This window comes from Capricornis sumatraensis, chromosome 16, assembly GCF_032405125.1.
Source record: "Capricornis sumatraensis isolate serow.1 chromosome 16, serow.2, whole genome shotgun sequence".
NCBI lineage: Eukaryota > Metazoa > Chordata > Mammalia > Artiodactyla > Bovidae > Capricornis > Capricornis sumatraensis.
The window spans coordinates 31956834-31962833 of NC_091084.1; positions in this window are offsets into that span (position 1 = coordinate 31956834).

Here is a 6000-nt window from a genome sequence, read left to right on the forward strand (position 1 = left end):
TCACCAAAGAATTGTGGCAGAGAGGACAGGCTAGGGAGATGACCGGGGATGCTCCAAAGAATGCTTCTAGAAGGAGCGGCTGGTGCCAGGGGCCAGGAGATGGTTGCACAGTAGCATAAGGTTAGCGTGATATCAGATTCTTCTGAGTAGAAAGCAAGTAACATTTTGCAGCCTCACTTCCTGGTTTCTCAAGGCCACCCTGCACTAGGCCCTGAAAGACCCATAGTGGCTGGGCTATGAGGGCCTGGTATTGTTTTCAAGGGCAAGCTGCGGCTCAGGGAAGAAGGAGGTGGTTTATCTTCTACAGGCTAAACCCGGTGAGTCCCACTGCAGAGTGGGAGCCCCACCCTCTCAACCTTTGCCCTTCCCTCGGGGCTCCCACAGTGTGAGTTTCAGAGGAAGTGTCTTCTCTCTCTGTCTCTCTCGCTGCCAGGCCTTCCTGGGGAATTTTAAAGGAGTAAATCCTCTTCTCAAGATCGGGGTTGAGGGGAACCGGGGATCTATAGGCACCTGTAAAACCAATTTAAAAATCAGTCTAGCCAACCAGCCCCCAAAGGAACCAAGGGATCTATAGAGTAACTCAAAAGCAGACACTAATGGAGGAGAAAAGAAATGTAGTTACATATTCATCAGCTTTTAAATATTCATGAGGATTGTAAAGCAGATTAATTTTCATGCCTCATTTCTCCCGTGGTTCCCGCTGTCCATATTTTACCGCAGCAACAGAAGAGAAAGGAGCTGCGGATCACTTGGCCACTGCCCTCGCCATCACTTAAGGAGCAGGGTGCGTGTGCCTGTGTGTGACGGGCGGGGGATGGGAGGGGTGATCACTGCGGAGGTGAAGGTGTTCATCTCCTGAGGGCGGGCTCTTTGGCCAAGTCAAGATGATGTGAGGAGAGCAGGAGCACAGCAACGCAGCCGTGTAGGGAGGGCCAGGAAGTGGAAGGCCAGGAAGCGGCTGGGGGAGAGGGAGCCGTCCGGAGCGCTGGGGCTCTGGGGGCATTGAGATAATTGCTAGCATCCCCAGGGTGACGAGAGGAAAGGACCTTCACTGGAGTCAGCAAGAGATTTGTCTCCACTCCCCTAAACTAACTGTCTGAGACGAATGATTGAGTGGGGTGAGAGAGCAGGGGAGAGGGCATGCAGAAGGGGAGTGAGGAAGGTGCGGGCGAGCGAGCCTGAAGGACAAAGAGGAGAAGGGCGCCTGGGAGAGCAAGAAACAAGGGCAGGGAGGAGGAAGCAAGGGGGCAACCGAGGGCCCCATCTGTTCTAGGGGAGGGCATTAGGATAAAAGGACGTCAGGCAAGAACAGTAAGGATGGAGCTTAGAGGTCTGGAAGGACTTTCAGATCCCAGGGCTTTTGGAGCTTCTCTCTACAGGGAGTGGGAGGAATGCTCCCCTGAGTCACGCATCAGATGTGAGGCAGAGGGAAGGCAGCCTGGGACCGGAGCTGCATTGATGATTGCTTGGGAAGCAAAGGCAGCGATAGCGAGGAGACTCAGTGTCAGATGTGGGGTATCAGGGCAAGCCATCCTGGAGCCGAGGGGAGCAAACATCATCGTGCAGAGTCATGAATGTGAGCCAGGAGCCTACAAAATAGTGGGTGACAGGCTATGTCCCTATGGGGGACAGAGTGGCTAATGCAGCTTCTTCTTGGAGGTCTTGGATCCTGGGCAGTGATGCGATCTGGCAGCCCTTAGTGATTTGGGTCAATTTGGAATAAGAGGAGGGATGAGCTGGCCTCTGAAGGACCCATCCTGGTTTCCCTGGCTCCTGCCCCTTCTTTGGAGGCAGAGGGCTGTCCTTGGAGAAGGATCCTCAAGGTGCTCTTGGGTGACCCTGGATGTCACCAGGCAAGACTTCACCAGTGGGTTCCTTTCCTACCTTCTTCCCCTCCATTCTGTCTTGGATCTCTCCACTGAACTCCTAACTCGTGTCCAGCTGCCCACTGGATCCCTCCACGTGGGTGTGTAGAAGACATCTCATACCTAACAGGTCCACCATCAAACTGATCTCTCCCACCACCTCACCTACAGACTCAGTTGGCCTTCAATCTTTCCTGCATTGGTAAATGGCATCTCCCTCCTTCTAGCTGCTCAAACCAAAAACCTTAGGGGTTATCCTTGATTCTTCTCTCTTTCACTCTTTTGACATAACATTCAGAATCTTCTGAATTCACTTCTCACCATGTCTGTGGCCACCACCCAGGTCCAAACTTCTCATCTCAGTTATTACAGTAACAGCTTTCCTTCTGTGGCCCCTAGGGCCCATCACAGTCCAGCGCCTCCCCTTGGTTTTGGGTCCTGCCTCATTCAAACCCTGATGGCTACACTGGTCTCCCTGCTGTTCCCTGAGCAAGCCAGGCTTGCTCCCGCTTCAAGGCCCTTGCCCCTGTGGCTCATTCATTCCCTTCCTTCAGGGCTTGGCTCAGCTTTTTTTCACTGGAAGAAACTTTTGAGAGTCCCTTGGACAGCAAGGAGATCAAGCCTGTCAATCCTAAAGGATATCAACCCTGAATATTCATTGGAAGGACTGATGCTGAAGCTGAAGCTTCAATACTTTGGCCATCTGATGTGAAGAGCTGACTCATTAGAAAAGACCCTGATCCTGGGAAGGATTGAGGGCAGGAAGAGAAGGGGGCGAAAGAGGATGAGATGGTTGGATGGCATCATCGACTTAATGGACATGAGTTTGAGCAAATTCCGGGAGATGGTGAAGGACAGAGACGCCTGGTGTGCTGTAGTCCATGGGGTGGCAAAGAGTCAGACACAGCTGAGTAAACTGAACAACAGCACTTTCAGGCTGAGGTTTTCCCTGAGTCCTTTATTTAAAATGCTGCTCTGCTCCCCAGCTTCTCTCTCTCCCTGCTCTATTTCCCCCCTACAGCACTGTTCACCTTCTAACACGCCGCACAATTATTATGTTTATTACTGTTTATTGTCTGCCTCACCCAACGGAATATCAGCTTCATGAGGCCATAGATTCTGTCCATTTAGTTCAATGCTTTATTCCCAGCACAGACAGCAGGGCCTGGCATATTGAAATCTATCAGAGAATTCCCCAATAAATGCTTCTTGCGTAGGAATCCTCCCATTCAGCCCATAGATTAACTGCTATGGTAACTGCCCACCTGCTGAAAACAACTGGAAACTGGACAAAAGGTCTGAAACAACTGCTTTCAGATAGTCGGCAACAGTTAGCAGAGGATGGTGGTCCCTGAGAGAAAGGCAACAGTCGATCACAGCATCGGTTTCCTCACTAGAGAAAGGCCCAGGAGGAGGACGGGGGAGTGTCCTGAAAAGAGCCTGAAGGTTGAATTGATAAGACGTGGGTTGAGGCTGAGGAGGCTAGGATTTGCGCGGGAAGAATTCTGGAGAGAAGGGTGCTGCTCATGAAGATTTCTGGAAATCTGTAGAAGGGACCTCGAAACTTTGGCCATTGATTTGCACACAACTGGGGTGAAACACCACAAAGTTAGGGAAAGAACCACCAGTAAGAAGACTGACCAATTTCTAGAGCTCACACAGGGCTGGAATGGTTCAGATTCCCACCAGTGATAGTGGAGAGGGCTTGTAGTAAGTGTTACATTGGATAGAGTCCTCAAGAGGCTGTTTACCTTAGCCCAAGACCAAAAGCTGTCCTGGATCCGTTCTCATAGACCTTAAAGTCAACACTTGAAAGGGTCACAGTGACTCCAAATAACTGTGAGATGGAACAAAGTCCAGCACTCTTGAAAGGAATACAACAAAATCTAGACCCCAATGGAAAATTCACAATATTAGTCATCAAATAGAAAATTAACAGCCATGCAAAGAAGCAGAAAAATAGGACCAGAAGAAAAATCAGTTCGTGGAAAGAGACCCCCAAATGGGAAAGCTGATGGAATTAGCAGACAAGGATGCTAAGGCAGTGGTTATAAATATGCTCCATATGCTCAGAAGTGTGGAGGAAAACATGAACACGATGAGGAGCAAAGTGGAAGATTCTCAGAAAATGAACTTATACAGATGAAAACAGATCATCTGAAATGAAAAATACTGTTGGACAAATAAACAATTTTGTTTCTTCCACCGCCCCTACCAGAAGCACGTGGAGAGTGGCGGCATTTTTTCCCTTCAAGCTTATTTCCCTGCAGCTAGTCTATGGGGTTGCACAGAGTCGGACATGACCCAAGTGACTTAGCAGCACCAGCAGCGCTTGCCCCTTCTGTGAGAGCGCTGCGTTTGGTTTCTCAGTTGCCCTGGACTCTAGAGAATTGCATTTGGTTCTCAAATGTAACCTGGCTGTCAGGTAGTAAGCAGCGGCTCTTCTGGGTCTTGTTTCAGCTAGTGTTTCCTGAACCCCTCCTGTACCCTCTGATCTGAGCACTCCACCTCCTGTCCTGCTCCTTAGTGAACCCCTCCTCTCCAGCACCCCCGCCCTCCGTTATCCAGCAGGGCAGTATGGAGCTCTTGAGATGGGATGATGGCTCTGCACTGTGGGGCCCCAAGTCTAGCCAGGGAGGTGCGATGCAAGGAGGAACGTGACAAGGCTTGCAGATAAGTGTGGATAAAGTATGAAGAGAGGGAGAAAACTTCATTTGGAGGGGAGGGAAGGCTTCACGGAAGAGGTGGGTTCTGAAGGATGGCCAAGAGTTAGGTTGCTGGGAATGAAGGGACAAGCCTTCTGAGGCAAAGCCGGGCACTGCCTTGAACCCCCTCACTCTTGTGTTCCCTGCCTGAACTCGCAAGCACTCCCCTTCTCCACGGGTTCTAGTCAGCTCTTGGATGGGGCTCTGCTGTTGGGAGTGAGCCCGGCAGGCTCCAGGTCCCCAGGATCTTCCCAGCAGACCAGCAAAACCAGTGCGGGCAGCCTCAGGGCTCGATCACCCTTCACCTCCTTGGCCTGTAACCAGAGAAAACAGGGCCCCATGTGCGGTTTGTGGTCAGAGTGTTTCCAGGACAGGGTCACAGCCTGGCCTGGGGAGCAGGTGTGAACCAGGATGGATGACTCAGGCTCTCTGGCCCTCAGGCCCTTTCAGCTGCTCCCCAGCGTCCGGATCATCACTGATGCCGCGAGGTGCCTGGCCAGTGGCCAGCAAGGCCACTGGGTGCGCCTGCCTGGTCTGGGGCCTCTGAGCACCTCACTTCTCATCTTCCTCTCATCTCAACTTTGCTCTCCCCTCCCTGACCTTCTCCCCATCCTCCGTGTTGGGTGCAATATGACCAGCTCCTAAAAAGGGCACAGTTTTTCACAGGCTGCTTCCCCAGGGTCACTCCACGGGTGATGGGCGTGTGCAAACAAGCAGGGCTGGGGGTGGTGCAGGGGCCCCTCCTCCAGGCGTGTTTGGTACAGATAAGTGAGAGCTTGTTAGTGACGACGATGTCACTGCACAGAGCCCGAGGTGGGAGGACCAGGAGGGGGTTCCCCAAGGCGGGAGGTTTGAGCAAGGTGGGTGGGGAAGCTTAGACACAGGCTCTGAGGTGACACACGTGCCCCTCCTCACCTCCTACCTTCCTGCGTCTGCCACCTCCCCTGGGATGGCCTCCACTTGTCACCCAGGCCAGCTGTTCCTCCTCTTCCTCCCCCACACCATGTGGCTGCCAGGGAATCTGGCGAGCTCTTCCCAACCTGAAGCCGCAAACCCCAGGCTGGGGCAGTGCAGCCTGTGGCCCTGGGCGTTGAGGCCCGTCTGGGGAACTCTCAGAAGAGGGCACCGCGGGGAGGTAGAGGGGGGCTCTGAGTCCTAACTTTGGGGCCAGATGAGGCCGAGCCTGAATTCCATCCCCGCTGTCTGTGTCATAGCCCCTGCTCCTCTGCTCTTCCTTAATCTTATCTGTAGAATGGAGATAATTGCACTCCCGCCTTCCAGTAGGGGGCCTGCTGGGCACTGAGGGAATGCAGGCGTTAATCACCTCTCTGTTGATGGACTGGCTGTGAGGATGGAGGCTGCGCCCCCACAGCCCCATCCTGGCTCCCACTGCACCTGCTTTCAGAAAGCTCCCAGCCTCCCGACTGGTG